Here is a 23,322-nt window from a genome sequence, read left to right as displayed (position 1 = left end):
CCCCCGCCCACCGCGTGTTTCTACCAAAGGCTCCGACCTGAGTCCAGAGGGCAGTTTGCAAATGCGGAATGAAGCGGACAGAGGGTGTGAGCAGCAACACAGAGACCAGGAAGTGCGACAGGTGAACTGCTCTGCTTCTTAACAAAAGACTACAAGTGAAGGAGGAAGGAGAGAGACCATCTTAGACTAAAAGAAAAGGGGGTGTCACATCCACCAAAGACAATGCTTTGCTCCTGCTTGGGGTTGGGGGGGGGGGATGTTCAAATTGATCTAATTTGAACAGTAACTGAATATCTGTGATAATAATTATTCCTATTTGTTTAGCTATTCTTTCCAGTGAGAGAGTCTAATTCCTGTATGTTGAGTCTCTGGCAATCTTAGTGATTGACTTCTCAGTGGAAACAGCCAAAAGTTTGTAACTCAAAACTAGGTCATCAGAGTCTCCAACTTCTATCCATGTATCTCTAACCCTCGCTCCTGGGACGCTGGGCCTGAGAACTGGGCAACTATGATTGGAGAAGAGGAAGATGTGGGCTTCTCTGAGATGGTAACATCCAACCGAGCATCAGAAGGGCAAGTGACCCAGAGATCTATGCTCACACATCCCCAGATGCCGCCACCCTATGTTGCTGATGGCAGTCACACTGAACTGTAAATAAAGTCAGTCAGGCCTCAGAACCATGAGGGATAACCGTAAGCTGGTGTCCAAGCAACAAGGTTGGACGGTGATCCATTATGCAGCATTATACTTAGAAAACTGGATCCGATGTAGATACAGAGTTAGACCTTAGTAGGAAAAAGAAACAGTTTCTATTTGAGATCTTCAAATCCATCCAGCTAATAGTTAAAATAAGCTTAGCCACGAGTGATTTTGTTTAAATGAGGATAAGCATCAGGAGGAAATAATACGCCTCTCCTCTCCTCTTGGATATTTTTAAAATGGTTTCTAGTGGGATGTTCTTTGTTAGAGCCCTAGATTTAGTAGGACACAGTCTGAAGTACACAGGAAACAGAAATATTAGTGGCTGTCAGATGATTCTACCTGGGATTAGGAACCACAGATGTTAATTAAGTGACCAGTCTTTGGCATTCATAATTACCTGTCCATGTGTGGATGGCCACCTCTGAGAAGGCAGCAGAGAAAAAAAAAAGAGCCTAAAGAAAGCATCAATCTTCAAGCCCCGCTTCACCTCAAGCTGGAAGTCCTTGGCCACATTCTTCATCCTTTTTGGGCTTTGCTGGTTGATGTGAAAAGTCTTTCGTTCTGATGGAACTGCCGTTGCTTACAGTGTTAAAGGGACACTGGATACCATGAAGTACTATAAGCATGTGCATGTAACTGTTGTGAGCTGTAACATAAGAGGCATTGACTCCCGAGGCCCTTGCCTGATCCCTGGAGATGCTTACATATGCTTTCTGGTGCAAAAGAGGCAAAATTATTGTTCTAAAACACATATCACACCCAGGAAATCTGCAGAATGGAATTCACCTGGGAAGATGTTTCAGAAAGCCCACGGAAATTCAAGCCATATGGGGTGTGTAATGGTCACCTGCGATCATGGGGCATCTTGAGGAGGCTCATACCTCAGGACCTTCAGAAATGGGACTTCTCAAGAAAGTATATGATGGTCAGTCCAGTCCAGCAATGTGTCCTCCCTGGACCAGAAAGCTCTATGTGCTCACAATGAGAGATCAACCCCAAGTGCTTCTCACTGAGGGTAACTCCACATCAGAGCCTGTTGACTGACCTGCTCAAAAATGTATTAATGATGGTCAGATAATTAATTGTTCTCACAAACAACATCAAATAGGCTAGCAAGCCATTAATTTCACTAATAAACTAAATTAATCTACTAACATGTGTTGTGATATCAAGAACTTTATTTCTAACTTTATGCACTGGTTTTAGGAAAGGAAGGAAAAAAACTGTGACACAAATTCTATTAACCTGCTTCCCCCTGTACATCTGCGTGTACACGTGTATATATGAGTGTATACATGTATGCCCATGTATGTGCATGCGGAGGTCAATGCTAAATGTCTGTCTCAATAATTTCTCCTTAGAAAAGGTCTCTCATTGAACCTGAAACTCATGGATTGACTAGTCTGGCTGGCTGTCAAGCTCCAGGGATCCTCCCACTTCGATCTTCCCAGCAACATTTCCCACCCAACATTTTTTGTGGATGCTGGGGATCTTAGCTCAGGTCTTTATACTTGTCCGGCAAACACTTTAGCCAGCCCTCTAACCCCTGCCTTTCTATATTAATAATCTGTTATTGGGGGACAAGGCACTTAGCCAATTGTATTTAAGAAGTCAGTGTAAATTCATACATTTGCTAACGGCTGATAATTTTCTAATAAAACATAACAATGTGTTAGGTAACATCAAAGAGTAGAACGAACATTGTCAGTGTCAGACATCGCTTTCCTGGGCTCCACCAGGCTATCTCTAGTATGCAGCTATTTTTCTGTGGCATTAATTGAACTGCCTTTGTCCTACTCATTGTCCAAAGAGTAGCACAGACCCCAGGACACCTGATTTTAATGGCATTACGCTTGTCAGCTGATTTGTTGTGCATATATGTGGGAAACGTGGGGTTAAGCAACCTTAATGAGATTTTTGCATTTGGTGACAGTTGTTTTTAATGACAAGTCTCCTCAGAAACATTACTGTGTATGTTGCAAATCTCTAAAAGGTACCCAGACATGTTTTATTCAAGAGATATTTCTCTGGATTCTTGTTTCTGAGAACACCCAGGGGAAAGCAGAGACAGTAACTAACACTCCAGCTACTTCTGTTCAAGAATTGTTTTACAAACTAACCCTGCGGTGCACGCCTGTTATCCCAGCACTTGGGAGGTAAAAACAAGTCTATCAGGAGTTCAAAGTTATCGCTGCCAAGTAGTAAGTTCTAGGCCAACCTGGACTAGGTGAGATCCTGTCTCAAAGCAAACAAACCAGCAAAGCTAACCCATCATATCCACTCAACAATAGTGAGTTAAGTTGAACAGATATTATATTTAGTGAGCTGTTTTCACTACTTGAAACTTTATTATAAATACCTTGAAAAAAATGCAGTGAAATTAACCAGACCAAAGTTCTACGTAGTAAGAATAGCCAACACGAAACTATAACACTTCATGTTGAACTTTACATTTATTTAAAATTTACTTATTTTATATATATGAGTAGACTGTCGCTGTCTTCAGACACACCAGAGGAGGGCATCAGATCCCATTACAAATGGTCATGAGCCACCCTGTAGTTGCTGGGAATTGAACTCAGGACCTCTGGAAGAGTGGTCAGTGCTCTTAACCGCTGAGCCATCTCACCAGCCCAAAGTTTACATTTCTCAGTATTAATGTGTACTTGAGACAGGGTCTCATTATATACTCTTGGCTGGTTGCCTCAGTGTTAGGACTAAAAGTGTGAACCACTTGGGCCTTTCTTCTCCTTAAACTTCTTTGGGTCTGTGGGTTGTATCATGGGTATTCTGTACTTTTTGGACAAAATCCACTTATCAGTGAGTACATGCAGCATATCCTTTTGGGTCTGGGTTAGCTCACTCAGGCTAAAAGGGCTGGTCAGAGGCCCCTGGCACATATGTAGCAGAGGACTGCCTTGTCTGGCCTCAGTAGGAGAGTATGTGACTGTAAAGACTCGATGCCCCAGGGAAGGGGATGTGGGAGAGGGAACATTGGACAGGGAAGGGGGTTTGGGGAAAAGGGGAGCACCCTCTCAGAGGCAAAGGGGGGGAGGGGGTGAAGAACTCTTGGGAAAGGGGCAGCATTTAGAATGTAAATAAATAAAACAATATTTAAAAACTAACTACATTGACAAAAAAAATGGGTGAACCACTGCTCTTGGTTCCAGTATATTTTATGCACCCTTTAAAAGAAGTAATGCAGAGCAGAGTTCAGAGCAGAGAAACGATTGATCTTGCATCGTCCTTCACGACCCCAGTGATCACTAGCTCCATTCAGTCCTTCCTTATCACCCTTGTTATCCTTATAACATGTACACATCTCCAGCAGAACATTTAGATAGCCTTTGTATTTAATTTTTAGATTATTTTATGATTTTTTGTGTATGAATGAATGTTTGCCTGCATAAATGTATGTGCACCTCACGCATACCTGGGGTCTGAAGAGGTCAAATGAGGGTATCGATTTCCCTTGAAATTGGAATTACAGATGGTTATAAGCAGACAAGTGGGTGCTGGGCAAACAGACCCAGGTCCTCTGAAAAATCAAAAGGTGTTCTAAACTGCTGAGCCATCTCCCTAGGTTGTTTGTTTGGTTTTGGTTTGGTTTTTCAAGACAGGGTTACTCTGTGTAACCCTGGCCGCCCCAGAACTTGCTCTGTAGACTAGGCTGACCTCAGACTCACAGGGATCTTCCGGGTCTCTGACTCACAAGTGCTGGGACTAAAGGCATGTGCCACTGAGAAGACGACGCAGAGATTTACCATATCTCCCTGTCCCCACATAAGCATGGCTGCCCCACCAGAGTGAGTGGAGCCTGTGTTCTGGAGGTCTCTCATTGGTGCTGCAGTGATGTGAGAGACACACACAGAGCAGTTTCTCTGGCTTAAGTCACCTGTGCTCCATGTCACTCCTCCTCCACCCCATGGCCTGGTACCCACTGACCATGTCTCTACCTTCATGTTGGACATTGTCTAAGATGTCAGGAAGTTGATATCATACAATAAGTAGGTTTGTCACACAGGCTTACACCCCTGGCTACTGTACTTTAGGGTTTCCACCAGGGTTTTTCATGGCTTAATAGTTGGTTTCTTTTGAGCACGAGGTAACATTCCATTGTGTGGTGATATTATAGTTAGTTTCTCTATTTACTTATTATAGGACATTTATTGCAGTTGCCTCCAAACTTGGGAAATTATGAATAAAAGCATCACAACTACCCACATGTAGATTTGGGGACAGATAATAAGTTTTCATCCTTGGGTAGCGTGTGACTGCTGAACCAGATGGTTGTGGGGTTGCAGGGGAAGTAATTTTATGAGAAATTGTCAGGCTCTCCTCCAAATGGGCTGTTCCATTTACACTCTTGTCAGGCAGGAAATGAAAGTCCACCCTGTCAATGAACTGGATTACTCCATAGCCTGGCATGGAACTCTGGGATAATGGAAGGGGTTTAGGGGGTGGTGGGGGCGTTCTTTGCTTGTTTTCAAGACAGATTCTCAGTGCACAGCTTGGGCTGACCTAGAACTCACTATGTAGACTGATATAACCTCAAATTTATGACAATCCCCCTGCTTCTGCCTTCTGTGTGCCTCCATACCTTGCTTATCTAATTTTTTCAATAAATAACTAGAATCTAGCCTCCAGAGGAAGTGCCCAGAACTGTGGTTTTCTCAGAACTGTTACTGTGTTTCTTGCATTTCACTAGGTTAGGGAGTCAGAAGCTGTAGCCCAGAGGACATCCATGATGTCCTACAACCTAGAGCCAAGAATGACTTATGCATCTTTTTCTTGTGTAGGGGGGGAGCATACACGTATATGTGTATGTGTTCACATATGAAGGTACATGTGTGTATTATGTGCACATTTGAGTGTGTGTGTGTGAGAGAGAGAGAGAGAGAAGGGGGGTGAGGGACACAGAGAGAGAGAGACAGAGACAGAGAGACAGAGACAGAGACAGAGAGACAGAGTAGAGGGAGAGAGAGAGGGGAGCAAGAGAGGGGGGAGAGAGAGAGAGAGAGAGAGAGAGAGAGAGACAGACAGACAGACAGACAGACAGACAGACAGACAGACATGTGAAACCCAGAGGGCAACCTCTGATGTCATTAACATTAACCTTTGAGACTGGAATCTCTTTAGCCTAGAGCCACCAGTTGGGCCAAATCGTCCATCCAGTGAAACCCAGGAGCCTCCTGTCAGCCTCCTCAACACTGAAAGTACGGGCCTATGCCATCATTCTTGGCATTTCTAGGTGTGCTCTGGCAACCAAACCCAAGTCCTTGTGATTATGAGACAAGCACATTACCAAGCCATCTCCCCAGTCCCACATATACCTGTTGGAAAACAAGGTAAAAGAGTAGACTTATTAACATGTGAGAATTACAGGAATTCAAATGTCAGTGTCCACAAATAAAGTTTTACTGACAATACAGTCACGCCCACCACTTACTCACTGTCTGTAGCTGTTTTTGTACCAAGCAGCTAAGTTACAAGCACTTGCCAAATAAGTAGTGTAGCCTGCAAGGTCTATAGGAGCGTTTGCTGGGCATGCCCCAAATGCAATGAGAAGCATCACACCTGTGAGACAAAGGCAGGCTTTGTAACCATCCTCCAGGGTACACAGGCAAGCTGATTGGGAAGCACTTTTCCTTCATGGTATCCGTCCCTGGAGCCCATCTTTCCAACACATCTTTGAATTGTCTAGGCAGGATGCTACAAGTAGAAAGTATTGAATTTTGGCTCTGCCAGCGGGACCTAGTGCCTTCTCTAAGATTTAGCCGCTGTTTCCCCTTCGAGGGAGCTAAACAGTATACTGTCTGGCTCCCCCCCCCTCCCCTTTGCCTTAAGGTTTATTTACACTCAGCAGGAGGAAAGGTAAGGAGATAAAAGCAAAGCAGAAGGAATAAAGGAAGACAAGACTCCAGCAAAACTCAGAGCAAGCAAGATTAGAGGAGCAAGCCCTGGGGAAGAAAGTGTACAAGTTAGCAAGGCAGCGAAGGAAAGGGAGATTACTCCAGCAACAAGGTAGCCAGTAGCCAAGTGGAGGGTGGGGAGATGGAATGGCCACAGGCAAAGATACTGCAAAGGCTTAAATATCCCAAGGTTACTCGCTGAAATTGTCGATTTCATTCTGGCTATTAAGTAAGTCCTCCAACTAGCTAAGACCCTTGCTAGTGGTCAGAAAGGATAGGAACCACGGGGATGGAGGTGTTTAAGAGAAAGGATGCTACCCTGAGTCCCTTAAGGGGATCCCTGTCACTGAAGATCATTGAAAAAGATCCAGGGGATCTTAGGAGCAATAATGAGTGAATACCCACTGCAACAACAGCTCAAGCTTTCATCCTTGGGTTTGGTTTTTTTTTTTTGTTTTGTTTTGTTTTGTTTTGTTTTTTTGTTTTTTGTTTTTTTTTTGTTTTTTTTTTGTTTTTGTTTTTTTGGTTCTTTTTTCGGAGCTGGGGACCGAACCCAGGGCCTTGCGCTTCCTAGGCAAGCGCTCTACCACTGAGCTAAATCCCCAACCCCCATCCTTGTTTTTCTTGTGCGTGCGAGCGTGCGTGCGTGCGTGCAAACGTGCTGTGTGCGAGTGTGTGTGCGTGCGAGCGTGCGTGCATGCAAGCAAACGTGCTGCGTGCGAGCGTGTGTGCGTGAGAGAATGCGTGCGAGTGTGCGTGCGTGAGAACGTACGTGCGTGCGAGCGTGCGTGCGTGCATGCGTGTATGTGCGTATGTGCACATTTGTAGGCAAGAACTAGGATGGATGAGTAGATCTAAGTGTTCCATAGCACACGTATGGAGCTCAACTTTCAACTTTCTGTACCAGGTTCCCGTTTTCCAAACCATTTGGTTTCTGGGATGAAACTTGGGTTATCAGACCCGGAGACAAGCTCCCTGACCCACTGAGCCATCCGGGCCGCCCATTTTAGGTCCTTGTAAACACCCCAGGGGCCAGGCATATTTTTCAGTGGAAAAGATTTAGAAAAGATAAATGACCATGCTAGCAAGAAGCAAGGGAGGAAGCAGAGCTGGGATCTGAACCTATGGTGGCCCATCTCAAAGTCCATACTTGGAGGCAAAGGATGCCATCACCCTGTTAGCATTAGTTATGATAAGGCACTAAGTTAATCCACCAAGATCTGAGTAAAGTCAAACTAGTGCTCTTCTGGGTGTGATTCTTAGAGTAGATACAGATATAGATAGATAGATAGATAGATAGATAGATAGATAGATAGATAGATAGATAGATAGATAGATAGATAGATTCATTCCTCAAGTATTTGCATCTTACAAAATGCTTTGCTCTCGCTTAGCTCATGCTGCTCAGAGTCTAGGAGGGAAAACAATACAGTGCTGGGCGCTCAGCTAATGTCTTGTCTCCCACTCTCTCTTCTTCCAGGATAGTAGAAGTTTAAAGCCATGTGTCTAGTCACCTTAGAGAGATGGGAACAAGATGAGGGGTAATTATACTCACTGCCCCTCAGAGCTCACCTGGGACAGCTCAGCTTATGCATTTGTCACAAGCTCAGCTTATTCCTTTGTCCCTTCTCCATCTCAAGGGTCCTGATTTGCATGAGTAAGCACATATTCATCCTAGGTGGATGGTCCTCAACCTTGATTGTATAATAAAATAACCTGGGGTATTGTTTTTTAAAATGCTGACTCTGAGCTGGGCAGTGGTGATCACGCCTTTAATCCTGACACTTGGGAAGCAGAGGCAGGCAGATCTCTATATGTTTGAGACCAGCCTGGTCTACAGAGTAAGCTCCAGGACAGCTAAGGCTACACAGAGAAACCCTGTCTCAAAAATAAATAGATGATTGATAGATAGATAGATAGATAGATAGATAGATAGATAGATAGATAGATAGATAGATCTGACTCTGAACCCCAACCACACACATTCTTATTTAACTTATTTGCATTGAAGCTAAGGATAGATACTTTTAAAGCCCCCATGTATTTTGACCATGTTGTTGAGACCAGACACTGAGTCAGCACTAAACTAAAGTGGTTGGGTAGAATTTGTGAGGAAAATGTTTTTGAGGTTTTTTTTTTTTTTTTGAACCATCTTTTATTGGGGGAGAGGTCATCAATCCTTCTTGCCCGCCGCCTTCCGCATGGCTGCCAGCACGTTGCTCAGCTCCTCCCTCTTTCTCTTGGCGCGGATGTGCGTGCCCACCCTCCTCTTGATAAACTTGAGTCCTTGCTTGTCCTTGGACACCTTGAGCAGTTCCATGGCGCGCCGCTCGTAGGTCTCGAAGCCGCATACCTTCCAGATCATATCTCGCACGAACTTGGTGTGATTGTGAGGCGCCCCCGGCGGCTGTGTCTCGGCTTGCTGACGTTTTTCGTCACTTTGTGGCCTTTGTTGAGGCCCACGGCCATGGGTAGCTCAGGGCCATGACTGCAGCTTTCCGATGGCGGCCGGACAGGAAGCTTGAGTTCTTATTATTAAGAAAATACACATGATGTTATGGCTGGACCTCATGCAGCCATGTTGGTCTATAGGGCTATCTTGAGTATGAAATATATAGTATATATATATATTACATATTATACATACATGTATATGTATGGGTGGTGTGTGTGTGTGTGTGTGTGTGTGTGTGTGTGTGTGTGTGTGTGTGTGTCTCCAAGGGCAAAAATAGTAAAAAATATTAAGAGCTGAGGTCACAATTTCCTAGGAACTCTGGGTTATCTTCAGACTATTACAAGAAAGAAAAATAAATCTTTTCATTCCCAGTCACCATCTCAAATGTCTGGGACCAACAGCCAAACTCAATTTTTTAAGTAGCACGGTAGTCATCACTTTGTCACAAGTAACAAAAGTTGCCCAGGATTACGTGGTTTCTGAGTAGAAGAGGTCAACTGTTTCTGTCTTGTTTGACTCTGGTCTTGTGACCTTTCTGCTAGGAATGAGGCAGAGTGTATTTTAGGGACAGAGAAAAGGGTTCCCACTTGCAGAAGTAAGACTCCCCAGACAGCTCCACTGGCCTTCCCAGCAGCTTCCCAGCATCCCATTCACACGTGCTGCCAGGGCACTGAGCAAGGAGAAGGCCGAGGAAGAGACTGCTCTTTCAAACACAGTTACAAGGCTGTGCTTCACAATACTAAGGCCTTAGCGTTTGCTTTACAGTGTGGTATGTGTCCAACAAATATTGATGTAAAATAATCTTAAAGATTATTGCTTAAAGAGTAGTTTTTGAGAACGTGCAGTAGGGTTAAGACCTGAGATAAGAGAGAGACTAAGGCTGAACTGAGAGAAGGATTCAGATTCCTACCCACAGGGGAAAAAAATTAAAATCTGAAATGGAGCCTAAGTCACAAAGCAATGTAGCTCCAGTAGATGTTTCAGGTCACTGGCAAATGGATGTGGTTAAGCAAGAGAGACCCAGTCACTTTTGACTTCAGGAACCAAGCAAGGCTTCCTGGAAGAGGTAGCATTTGTGCTTTGAGATCTTAAAAGGGAGAAGAGCAAGCCTTGTCCCAGCTCAGAGACAATCATGAGCAGAGTGTAGGAAGGAGCCCAGATGGACTGAACTATGATCAGTCCATTAGAGAAATGGGGCAGAGAGGGTTGTAGCTCAGAGGCAGAGCCCTTGCCTAGCATACTCAAGGTACTGGTTTAGACTCTTAACACTGAAAAAGAGGGTAGCCAGGGCCAGGAGGTACTTTGGGGTCAAATTACTGAGAGTCTTGAAGGGACTAAGCCAGTGACCTTGCCAAGCCTGTGCAAGATGCCTTGGCCATGGCAGGGAGGCAATGGGACCATATGGGGCCACTGCCACCATCCAGGCAAAAGGTGATATGAGTAAGAATTGGGGAAGAGGTGGTGCCTAGAGGCAAGGGCAAGATGCCAAACACTCAGAGCTTGCTGGATAGACTTGGCAAGAGTTGAGAGGTAACAGTGCAGCAAACAATGAACCAGATGAGTAAAAACCTAGTCTGTGGAGAGCAGTGGCTCCCGTTAGAAGCTTCCAGAATGTGAATGTCCAGCATTTGGTAGACAGTAGTACACTCAAGAGAACTGGGGTTTCAGAGTTAACATTCAGTTACAGATGAAGCCACTCGAACGGGGAAAGAGTCACAAGACAAGAAATTTGAAGACAAGAAGTGAAGAAGTGTTGGTAACTGCTGGGTAATGAGGAAATGGAGGAGGAAAGGTCACAAAATCAGGAAGGAAATTGAGGAAATACTATCTTAGAGAAGAAAAGCAAGAGAGGGAGCCACGACTGGAGTCCTACTTGGAGGGTTAATGACTTCACTGGTTTGCCTTTTTGAACTGGACTTTCTTCCCAACCATAGCCTTCCCCTGCTCCTGAAGGGCTCGCAGAAGTCTCCCTTTCCAGAGAATTCCAGAGGCACAAAGGCCACTGCCACCAGGCAGATTCTGTGACTACCACTGGTGAGGCCGAAAGAGTTGTTCGGTGACCAGCTTCTGCCTCCCAACTAACTTCCCTAGTCACCTGCCTGGGTCACTCGTGGGTCAAGGCCAACTGCTCAAAGATACATAGCAAAGACATTTCATTGCCATGTTTTCCCACTACAGCTCAAGTCTGGAAACAACTCAATGGCCAAGAATAGGGGCTGGTTAAAAAAAATATGATATATTCATCCAGTAGGTAGGTCACTCTGCAGCCATTAAGAATTATGACATAGTAATAATTTACTGACACATAAAATGTGTACAATCTATTGCTTTTAAAAAGCAGATAACAAAACATGATCTCTCTTTAAAATCATATAAGCACTATATATATATAGTCTGCTCTTCTCTAACTGTTCATTTTTTTAGAATAAACATTTGTTATACCTAAAACATTTTATTTATTCTCACAATTTCACATATATACATATACACATACACGTACAGACTACTTTGATCATCTTCTCCCCCACTGTCCTCTCTTATCCGCTCTCTCTGGACTCCCTGTTCCTCCCAGCAAGCTCCTTCCTATTTTCGTGTCTTTTTTTGTTGTTAACATGGATATTTTTAAGTGAGATGGATTCTATATGTCTCTCATGTCGCCTCCAAATTACACTAATTATTTTGATTTTTTTAGGGATTCAGATCACATCAAGCTTTTAAAATGAGGCTATTATTCATTATATATAAGTTTTGAATTTTTAAGAGCTAACATTCTCCATGGAGCCTCATTAACCACCCTTTAGCCTAAATCAGACATCCTGGACTCAAGCAGCCAAGGCTCTGGAAGGTTCTTAATCTCCGTGCCTGGTGTTATAATTCAGTGATACTGGCCACCCCAGTGAGCTCAAGATGGAGACTAGGTTGATTAAAATAAAATAAGTCCCCATCCTTCCAACCTGGAAAGAGAAGCACATCTCGGAAGCTATTCCAGCCTTCCATACATCAGAGCAGACGGAGTTGTTTGTTTCAACACAGCAGAATATCCCAGCTCTCTGATAGTTATCTGTGGATTGAACAAATGCGTGCTGTGTCTGACTGTGAACAAGTCAGACTCTACAACATCCCAGGGGCTACAATGAGAAGCAGTATTGACTGTCTCTACCTTCATGGCCCATCACCTAAACAATGAGACACCCGGGTCACAACCCAACAGGTCTAGTTCTCTTTAGAGCTCTGAAGCCGTTAGAGCCCAAGCCACGTGCTGACTCACCACCACAGCCATGTCCTCAAATGCCAAATAATAGTAGCCATTTCACAGACTCCGGATAAACACTAAATGCTTACACAATACTGTCTGGCACATAGTAGGATCTCAACAAACACAGCCATTACTGTTCCTGCTCTGACTCCCATGGTTTGTACGGTTACTAATCAAAACTCTTAACCAGTTTTTCCTAGTGTTACTGGATAGAAAATTCCATTTAACCAGACACTTTTCAGTGTTGACCAATTAGGCCAAATCTACTGATTCCTTGCCCAAATTGCTAAAACTGGTAATTCTTGTATTTTGAGAGCAAATTCTTTTTCCTATTTTTAATGTTTGATACTCTTACTAGAATCTTCTTTGAGGCACGAATAAGGCATCTAGGTTTCAAATATGTGTGTAAAGGGAAAAGCAGAAAGCATTCTCCTGGAAGGTAATATATTTTTCTCAGTGGTTAGAAACAGAGGGAACCACTGGAAGAAAACGTTGGCACACCAAGAGATGCTATGACATTTCCCAGCTTCCAGAACTCTGTCGTCTCTATGAAGAGAACATTTCCAGTACATAAACACCAAAGAAAAAGGTAGGGTCAGGAGACCATCTGTTGTCCAGCTGGAGCAAAGAATACAGCTCAGAACCCACTTCTCGTTTCAACTAACACCAATCCCAACAAATCCTCAACTCTCACAAGTGCTTACGTGTGCATGTGCACACCATGGCACAGATGGGAAACCTCACATCCTAACCAAGTAATCTTCTTTGCTTGCAGCAAAGAAGTCTTCACACATCGAGCATGCAGCAGGATCCAAAGAGCTCTACAATCCGGGGAGGTCAGAGACTTACAGGCTGGCCTTTTCCAACTTCAGCCCTGGAGTACTTCCTTAATGGCACAGCCGAACTATGTAACTGTGACCACACTTCCTTGTGGCTGCAGTGCCACCTAGTGGCCAGGTGAGCTAGGCGTGCACACGTTCTCCTCGGTCTGAAAAGGCAACTTCTTATCAGCTGACTCTTCAATTCTTCCCGAAGAGAAAGCAGAAGTGGCTGGTGCACATGACAGCCAGAATTAGGAATCATCAGGGTCCTAGCACATTCAAACTATTTCCTGATTATAATCACCCCCAAATCAACCAGAAGAGACAAAAGAGGAGAGAGAAGATCCTGCCAACTTTAGGTTTTCGTGTCCAAATGCATCCTCATGCAAGCTCACAACTGCGTGGTTACTTACAGCTAAATCCAGGCAACCCCGAGCCCTTTCAAATTTATATATATATAATTATTCTCAAGGAAAAAAGAAAGAAAGACCAAGTCTAAAGGTCCTAAAGACCTGTAATGAGATTCCTCTTTCCTCTTTTCCGTGATGTCAGTCGCTGGCATTTCTGATGGCATCAGACAATCACAACAGAACCGAAGCTTCACCCTGCAGAGAACGACTGTAAACATGCACACACCTTGTCGAGATGACAATTTAAATAATGTGGCTTGTTTGGGACTTAACCTGAGGGTACACAACCTAATTCAGTTCGTTTTTTAAAACCCAAATTATGCTGGTTAATAGCTTGCCGGGGCTCAGAACAGAATGTGCGCACCGCCGCTAAATATTCCATATTGAAAATAGTTTGTGATGGGATATGCTTTTTTTAATTAAAAGTTTAATGTACATTAACATTTTTAGATGAAAAACTGACAATCCGAGAACAGCTCTAAATTCTTCTTTGATTGTTTTTCCAGGGCACTGGAGGCATGGTGGAGCTACATAAATAGGCGAACACTGAGTTGTTTCAAAGATTCATTTCTGTCCTGCCACGTTCATTGCCTCCCTCCTAACCCTCTGGTGGTTTCCTCGCATAGAACCTGGTCGTGCACAGACTTCTGGCTGGGATGCCAAGTCAAGGCATCTGCCTTCATTTCTGACCCAAGCTTTCTAAAGAGATCAGCATATCGGTCCTCTCCAGAGACCCTCTGTGGACTCTATCGTGCCTACTGTCTGCATGCATGCACCATTGCTCCAACCCTCCTCCACCCATTACCATGTCCTCATACTAGCCTTCGCTGTTGCCAGGTATCCTGGGCTATTTAGATTCCTATAGAAAAACACCTTAGACTGGACAGCATACAGACACCAGGATCACATCTCGTAGTTCTGAGCCTAGAAAGTCAGTAATCACCATGCTAGAAGAATTAGGCGTCTGCTCAGACCTGCTTCCTCCTTCATAGATAGCACCATCTAGCCGTGTGCGTCTAGATGCACCAGGTGAATGGGGCAAGCCTCTTCCAGCCTATTTACCAGGGTCCTAATTTCACTCCCGAGGACAGAATGGTGTCCAAATCCTCTCCTTCGGACTCTATCAGATTTGTAAATGTGGATTTCAACATATGAATACCTACTCCCCACCATGAGACACACATGTCAAGACTACAGCATCAGATCTAGCAATAAGAAAAATTAAACACTTTCAGATTTAAAAACAAGTGATTATTTTTTAGAAGAAGCATGTTCCAATGTAATATAATTAATATTGGGGATATATGTATACTAAAAAACGATTGTTGGTCTGTGTAATGGCTATTCCCAGTTGTCAACTTGACTATATCTGGAATGAACTACAATTCAGAATGGGAGGGCATATCAGTGATATAGATCTTGAGACTGGAAGGTACAGGCTTCTGACTTGGATATTGGCATGGAGGTCTTGAAGCATAGTGGCCATGAAAAGCTTAGGCCTAGGCAAAGTAGAACATGCCTTTAATTTCAGGAGACTGAGGCAAGCAGATATCCAAGTTCAAGGTCAGCCTGGGATGACAAAGCAAGTCCCAGATCCAGGCATGGTGGACACACATTTATTCTGGGCCACACCTTCTCCTGGAGACCTACATAAGAACATAGGAACAAGGAAGACGCACTGTTCTTCAACAGCTTGCACTTTCTTGCCAGCACCTCTGCTAGAACCTACTTCTACAGAAGCCCAGCTGAAACAGCTGGCCTCGTGGACTGAGCAACTACCAGATTCTTGGACTTTCCATCCACAGCTGCCCATTGTTGGGTTAGTTGGACTAGACGGTACGTTATCACAATAAATTCCTTCAATACAGAGACATCCCATAAGTTCTGCAACTCTAGAGAACCCTGACTAATGCAATTGGGAATTCTAGTTCAATGTATATTCTACTACTGATCCAAACCCCCAGGACCTTCTTTGCTGTTACATTATGACCCACTCACTCTTCAGAGAGCAAGCAGCACCCTGCTCCAGCCCTTCTCATCCAGGATGAGAGCTGCTTAACTGCATTCTTCTGAGATGTTAAGAAGACAATCATCCATTCTGAGTGAGTGACTTTAAATGATCTTACTATGAGAAAATGAAGAGGAAGAGGAGAACGAGGTGGAAGGTGTGGGGGAGGAGGAGAAGTGGGGGCATAACAGCTCATGACTGGGTCGCTTTGTCTTCACTGCTGTTAAACTCCATCTTAGCAACACACAATACCACTTTTCTATAATGGCGACCTAAAGTCCCTTATAAAACAAAAGTGTGAAACAAAGCAAGGCAATAGGAAGGGGCGGAGAGAGCAACAGTGCAGACATCGCTCAGGTTAGGTAATGGCCAAGCAGGAGTGCCAAAAGAACAAAAGCAACGTCCTCAGGTAGCAGTTAGCAAACTGCTGTCCTGTCTTCAAAGCAGGCCCCACCCTCTGATTTTGCAAATAAAACTTTATTTGGGCCATATCCACAAACATTCTTTGTACTACCTCTGGCTGTGTTCATGCGGGGTAGAAGAGTTGCCGCAGAGAACATGGTGCACACAAAGCCCAATACTGTCTGAACTGTCTGGGCTCTTCCACAAATTAAAAGAGAGAGAGAAGAGAAAGAGAGAAAGAAGTTTACTGACCTTTCCCTAAAGCAGCATCATCCAGCCAGATAGTCAAGTTAACAGAGGGAATGTTGCGAGTCCCCACAATGAAGACTTTGGGGGCAGAGTAGCCATATGACACAATGGCGTGTAGAGCTCACTGGCTTCCCACTTCCTTCTATGAACACCCCTCCCATAACTCTTAAGCTTCTTCCTGAGCATCCCACCCTTTGTCCTCATGCTTGAAGATTCAGAATAAAATCCACTTCTTCTAGTAAGCTCGCCCTTATTAACTCTGGCTGACGCACGCCCTAACCTGCGTGACAGTAAAAAGGCATCTGCGTGCCTTCTATTTTGCTCCCCTTAAAAAGGAAAAAGGAAATCTTTTCTCATAGAAAACTATAGCTATGTAAGGCAAATTTGATTGTAATAACTTCCCATTTTTTAGTGTGGAGCGTGTTAAAGTTCACATAAATAGGTAACACAGTCGCTTCCGTGATCATGCACAAATTACTTCTGAAACAATGGGCAGGCTAGGGGGAGAATGCCTTAGTCAGTTACAAATGCCCAAGTAAGCATAATTGCACACCACTAGTTAAGCATCCTTGAGCATGATAGCTTTGGAATCCAACAAGTCAGCGATACTGTAGCTGCTTAAGCCGGTTCACTCAGATAAGGACACATAGGCAACCTAGGTTTAAAGGAAAATGAAACTATAGCCCTATTGCATGAGTGGAGACATTAAATAGTTCCAGAAACTCTCCCAAACCTTGGGAAACACCCTACCCTATTGAATCCCAGCTCCATGACACCTTATCAGCCTCCTTTAACTCCTGGACTCCTTACCACTCATCTGGAGCTGTCTACATAGTGGTAACGTCAGCATCTTCAGCTTGCCATCACTACACATCTGGTGACAAGCCTCACACATCTGGCTGCCTCAAGACAAAGGCCCATGTTTACAGTGTGTATGACAAGGTCATGGGGAAGGTTGGCTGACGTCTCACTCCATTCATTTCTATCAAAATTGTTCCAAACGAAACCCAAAGAGAAGGTGAATATGCACTATTAATCTAGAAGGCAAAACAAAGCCGAGTAAATATTCCTCACTAATCAAGGAGCATCTATCTGTAATCAGCTTTGTTGACTGTCGAGGTAAAGTGGAAGGATTGGGTGGCATGGAAGGAGTCAATGCCCTCTTAACCGTTCCCTTTCCTATATGCTTTCTCTTCCTGTCAAGCTCTTAGTATCTACTGCTAAGAGATACTATTAATGCTTATTAATTCTACTGCTTCTTTCCCAGGAAATATGCCCGTAGTTTCGCATCTGTGTGAATAACACAGCCACTGGACACAGCCTTGGTTTTAATAGTCACTATTAAGTGACTCTAAAGGCATCATCCCAAATTGAACAGACTAGCATGTACAATAGGCCATAGAAAGGTAAAATCCTTCCCACTCTGCCAACTGGAGGACAGAGTGTCTGGGCAGGACACTCACCCAGCTCACACAGGGAAGTGCAAAATTGTGGCCTTGACGCTAGTTCTCCAGCTTTGTACAGTGACTCTTTCTAGAACTTCTTACAGAGCCCAGTGACATCTCTCTGTTTGCTCAAGAGCATAATATACTATCTGAGGCTCCCAGGCACGTGTGTAAAACTAGAAGTGTAGAGAATAAGTGAAAAGTTTAAGGAATTTTTTACTGTATTCATAAGAAAAATAGAAATCCTATTTTTAAAAAACACAATTTTGCTTTGTGAGTGATATTTCAGCCTTTCCAGATTAGAGATGGTTTGATCTGTGTTTGACAGTGTTTGGGAAGCCTCAACAGTATACGAAATAGGAAAGGATGGGGGGACTACTAGGGAAAACGCAATACTAGGCAAACCTCCTCAAGTAGCTAACTGGAAGAGAAGTGGAAGAAGGCCAACAGGCTCAGAATTAAGGTTACGTATCTACCCCAAATGCCACCATCCCAAGGGAGATGTGCTATAAAAAGCATAATTTGAGTATCATATCTCATCACTCAATATAGTTTTTCAACCCTCTCAAAATTACATTGAAAAATCTATATAATGTGTGCTTAGATTAATGAACTGTTTGAATCTGGATCAATAAGCGCTCGAGGCTTTGTGCCATTGACACCTTCTGGGAACATCTAGAGGAATGCTTCACGGAGGGCAGAACCAGCCAGCGTTTTGTAACTACAGGGGTTCTACTTAATAAACAAGCAATCTAATATATGACCTCTGCAGATTAATTTCCTGAGAGCAAGTAAATAATCTACATTCAAATTTTCCCTGATTATGCATATAATTACAGTATCACTTGCCAATTAACACATTGATTTAAGCCTTCTTGGGATTATGTATTTAAGAGTATAAAAGATCATTCTGCCATCCTCCAAACACTCAATGGCCCTCTAGCATGGCAGAGAATCACAAAAGATGCAACTTGCCACCCATCTGATTTCTCTTGTCAAAGAAAAACTGTGATAGCCATAGACCACGATTACTGTCTCAACCACTGGACCACAGTGACTCACGGTAGCAAAGGTTTGGAAGTGATATAATAACAAAGTCTTGGGCAGACTTCATTCTCTCCTAAAATATTTCCATAGAACTCTAGATTTATAAAACAGCTCCCCTAGCTTGGATTATTATTATTTTTTAATTTATTGCAGCAACTGGGGTATAATTTATCCAGCATTAGACAGTTACATAAATAGGCAAAGATATATGGCATAGATTCTCCTCTACTTTCGACAAGTATAATAATTAATGCTAGTTGCTCCTTATTCCTACATAAAATCTCCCATTAAAAATGTTAATATGCTCTCGCAAAAGTACACGTAGCTTTGGAAAAGAAAAGATACAGGGGGAATCACTGCCTGGAATGCATACATATGTAAAAGGAGTTAGAAATAATAAATCAACAAGGCAAACACAATGAGGCCTGCTGTCCAACAGTGAAAGCTGTCAGACTGAGGTTGCGTGATGAAGACCTTGACGCTCAACCGTTCGGCTGAATAAAACCACTCTCACCCCTGTGCTTTTCATGGAGAAAATTCCTATCTTGGATCAAGTGCCATTATGCCTCAGTCCTGGTCTCCCCTCCCCGTGTACTAATATCACTTTCTGAATAGATATTCAAATCTGCACAGAAAATAAAGGTTGACTAGAGCTAAACAAGATAAAATGAATTCTTACAGAAAAAAAAAGAAAAAGAAAAGATCCAGTGGTGTTTTTACTTAACAGTAAATATATGAAAAAGGAATTTCTTGCATGTTTGGAAACTAAAGGCCTCCTGATTCACGTGCCAGCCCTACCATAGTCTCAGGAGCATATGAATCATAATCATACAATCATCTACAATTGCAAGGCAAGGAATGCTCACGGTGGGCTAACTCCAGGCCCATCCTCGTTTCACCTCCTAGGAAGGTAAGAACTCCCAGTGACGTACTTCCTAGTTCTGCAGTATAGATCACTGACACTGGGATTCCCTTGAGCTTTGTTACTAATTATTCAAAATTAAAAAATAAAAAAAACCCACAGGTAAGAAAACCAGCAAATCTGACTCCTCGATCTTAGGTCCCCATTTAAAAGGGGCTGGAAAACACAGCTTCTCGGGGCTAGAAGTCTCGAGTGCCATTTAAATATTAAGGAAGCATTTCAAATCCTCCACAGTCTCCTTGACAGCACATGAACAAAGCACAAAGCGGCAGCTGTACCCAACTCCTCCCAGCACACCATGCCGAGAGTGACCAAGACTCCCAGCTACTGTAATCCAACCTCTGAAAGTCTGGGTGTCAGCAGCTACTCAATAAAAAGGAAAACTGAAAATAGGACCAAAATGGCTCCTAATAGCAATAATGTATAGTTCTGTGGTCATTACTGGCCAGATAATAACCGGTAGTGACCTTAAAACCCTGCATTACGGGTAAGTATGGCCTATCGAGCCCTGCAGATGTGGGGCTTCCAAACAGCCAATGCAATCCCGCTGTAAGTGCTCAAACCACACCACGTCTGGCTCACATGCATGGGTTTTTCCCCCGTACTGTTATCTCACCAGGCATCTTATAATGTTCCAAAAATATGTACCTTAGGGTAATAGAGATAGCCTGAAAAGATAAAGACCCAGACAATGCGGTCGAAAACATACACAGAAGGCAGGCTGCTCCCGGGCAAGCAGACACTGAGGGACATCTTGTCCTTTTTAAGCCTCAGATGCTCAGAAAGCTGCAACAGCCTTAGTTAATATGTTTCTCACCTTTGGGAAATGATGCATCAATATTCCCACCTTACAGGTCAAACCAGTAAACCATGCATGCACCAAACTGCCGGCTAGAAAGGAAGCAAGGTGATGTTACCAAGAATTAACTGTTTTGGGGGTACAATCTCAGAGTCTCAAGTGAAGGCATTTTTTTTTTTACAAATGGGTAAGTATTTAAGAAAACGAGTTTGGTCAAACTGACCGGAGTAGGATGGGAAGGAGAGTTATGACACGCTGTCTACTGAATGCAAGACAGCATTGGCATCCATGAACCTGCAGGAGCTGTGGTAACCTTCACAAAGTCCTGACACAGATAGAATAGATGATCTCTAGGCCCCAATCCTGACAGAGAAGCTATTTACAGTAGACAGTTCACAGGGGAAGGAATCATTTCTTGTTGAGGATGAGGTCACTGGTAGGTTTCCATGCTGCATGCATGTATAGGCAGCAGTAACTAGACTTGGTGGGTTATCAAGAAAGAAAAAAAAGGAAAAAAGACATGAAATTGGCAGGAGTTATATTGGAAGGGTATGTGGGAAGCAGAAGGGAAAGAAGGTACATATGATTATATTTTATTTTTTGCATCTGTGAAATTCTCAAAATAAAGAAAAAAATAGAAAGATGTGAAATTATAAAGCAGGATTTGGTGGTTTGACTGAGATGCCCAATATATAAATGTTTGGTCTCCAGTTGGTGGCACTGTTTGGGAAGGCTTAGGAGGTGTGGCCTTGGAGGAGGTGTGTCACTGGAAACTGGTTTGAGAGTTTAGTGACTCGTGGTATTTTCAAGTGCACTCTTTCTAATTCCTGCTTGTGCTTCAAGTCATAAGCTCTCAGCATGCTGCTTCAGCCACCATGGCTGCCACTTGTCCACGATGCAGACAAATCTGTATCACTCTAGAACCATAAACCCTTCTGTTAGTTGCCTTGGTCATGTGTTATCATAGCAATAGAAAAGTAAGCAATATAGGGACCACAAGAAAAGGGAATAAACAAAATATATGACACATATGTATTTAAATGTCATAATGAAGCTGATTACTCAATAAATAGACTCTAATAAAAATAGGACAAATATTTTTAATTGCATTTTATTTACATTTTAAATGTTATCCTATTTCCTAGTTTCCCCTCCTGAAACCTGCTATTCCACCCCACCCCCTGCTTCTATGAGTGTGCCCTTCACCCAGCCACCTACTCCCTCCTACCTCCTCACCCTGACATTCCCCTATACTGGGACATCGAGCTCCTCCCAAAAAATAGGACAAATTAAAAAAAAAAAAAAACTTCTAATGGTACCCCATGCAGATGCTCAATTTTCATGTGTCAACTAAAAGCATAATAATTTTAAACTATTTTTTAAATGTACAAAAAAATGTTGCATACATTTTCTTCTTTGAAATTCTGCTGGGCAAATAGGAATACCTTTTTTTACATAAAATAATCTTTGCAAGCAGATCTGAATAAAGTTATTTTTAAAGCCTGCAGTCTAGAAGCAGTGCTTGATAGGAAATTTTATTGGACATTTTAAAGCTTGAGAAAAAGAGTTGTTAGACGCATCAATAATCACCAAGACTCAGAGTAAGACCACTGGTTGTTTCTTAACAAAGCAGTAGAGGAAGAATACAGAAAACTGGGTACTTCCAAGAAGATAAACAAAATCAGTGATTGCAAGAATGTTTGGCAAAGTAAATCACAAAAGTAGGCCAAGGCTGGCACCAATCTCCCTCTATTTATGCTTATGAATTCATTACCCAGAACATTCCTGCCCTGATATTCTTTGGGCCCAATCAAAAGCCACATCCTAAAGCTGGCAGCAGCTTCAAATAAACTTGGGTTTTGCCACTGGAGGGTTCGTTTGGTATTTGGTTGTGAGGGTAGGTAGGGTAGTTTTGATATTTTAAAGAAGGGCCTGTATTAGTTACTTATCTGTTACTATGACAAAACACCATGACCGAGGCAACTTACAGGAGAAAGACATTATTTCAGTTTATGATTTCAGAGGGTTAGAGTCCATAATGGCAGAGCAGAGGCAGTTGGCAGGCTTGGTGGATGGAACAGAGTTAAGAGTTTATGTCTCAAACCATAAATACAGAACAGAAAGAGGGTGAGCACTGGAAATGGCACAAGGATTTGAAACCTGAAAGCCAGACCCTAGGAGCATACTTCCTCCAATGTGGCCGTACCTCCCAGGCTTCCCCAAGGATCAAGAGCTCAGTACATGGGCTTATGGGGGACAATTCTCATTCAAACCACCAGAGAGACTCATGTATCAGAGGTTGGTCTCAAACCTCCTTATATAGCCAAGGATAACTTTGAATTCATCATCCACCTTCCTCTAGCTCCCAGTACTAGGATTACAGATGCACACACCTGGGCAGTTGCCAGTTTTAATACTAGATTTCTCACTGTCTCTTTTCCTATCTGGGAAGTAATATCACTTATCTGGGTTTGGTAGTGTCTTTAGCTGAAGGAACTAGAAGAGCATTTTTTCAGATCTGCTGTTTGGATGCTGGCCCACCTGACACTATCAGCCCTCCTCCACAGCTATGGTGTGCTCCGTCTGAAGCGGTGCCACTCTATAGTGTAATTCTTGTCTCCAAGGGACACTAAGCAATGACTAGACGCATTTGGAGTACCTAACATTAGTCACAACAAACAGAATGTAGTTACTAGCATTCAAGGAATTCTCCTTGGAACAGCAGCCCCCTGTGACAAGGAATCATCAGACCCCAAAAGTCAAAGGTATTCCGTGCCATGCTGGCACTGCCTTTTGCCGCACCCCATTCTCCCACCCCATCACGTTCTGCTTTCTAGACTTTCTCTTTTCATTGAAATGTCGCATTTGGAGTATGTCCAAGGTCCAAAGCTGT

At 43.2% G+C, this 23,322-nt stretch overlaps 1 protein-coding gene and 1 pseudogene across 2 annotated transcripts in view; both read right to left on the bottom strand.

Annotated features, from left to right (window-relative positions):
* The window catches only part of Ppargc1a (PPARG coactivator 1 alpha), a 655,711-nt gene that overhangs the window by 591,424 nt on the left and 40,965 nt on the right, over positions 1-23,322 (bottom strand). The gene's annotated exons all lie outside the window — the stretch shown is intronic.
* Positions 7,075-23,322, bottom strand: part of Rpl36-ps6 (ribosomal protein L36, pseudogene) — a 51,660-nt pseudogene continuing 35,412 nt past the window's right edge.

Source organism: Rattus norvegicus, chromosome 14 (assembly GCF_036323735.1).
Source record: "Rattus norvegicus strain BN/NHsdMcwi chromosome 14, GRCr8, whole genome shotgun sequence".
Lineage (NCBI taxonomy): Eukaryota > Metazoa > Chordata > Mammalia > Rodentia > Muridae > Rattus > Rattus norvegicus.
Note: the sequence above shows the minus strand (reverse complement) of the source record. Positions and strands in the feature narration are given on the sequence as shown.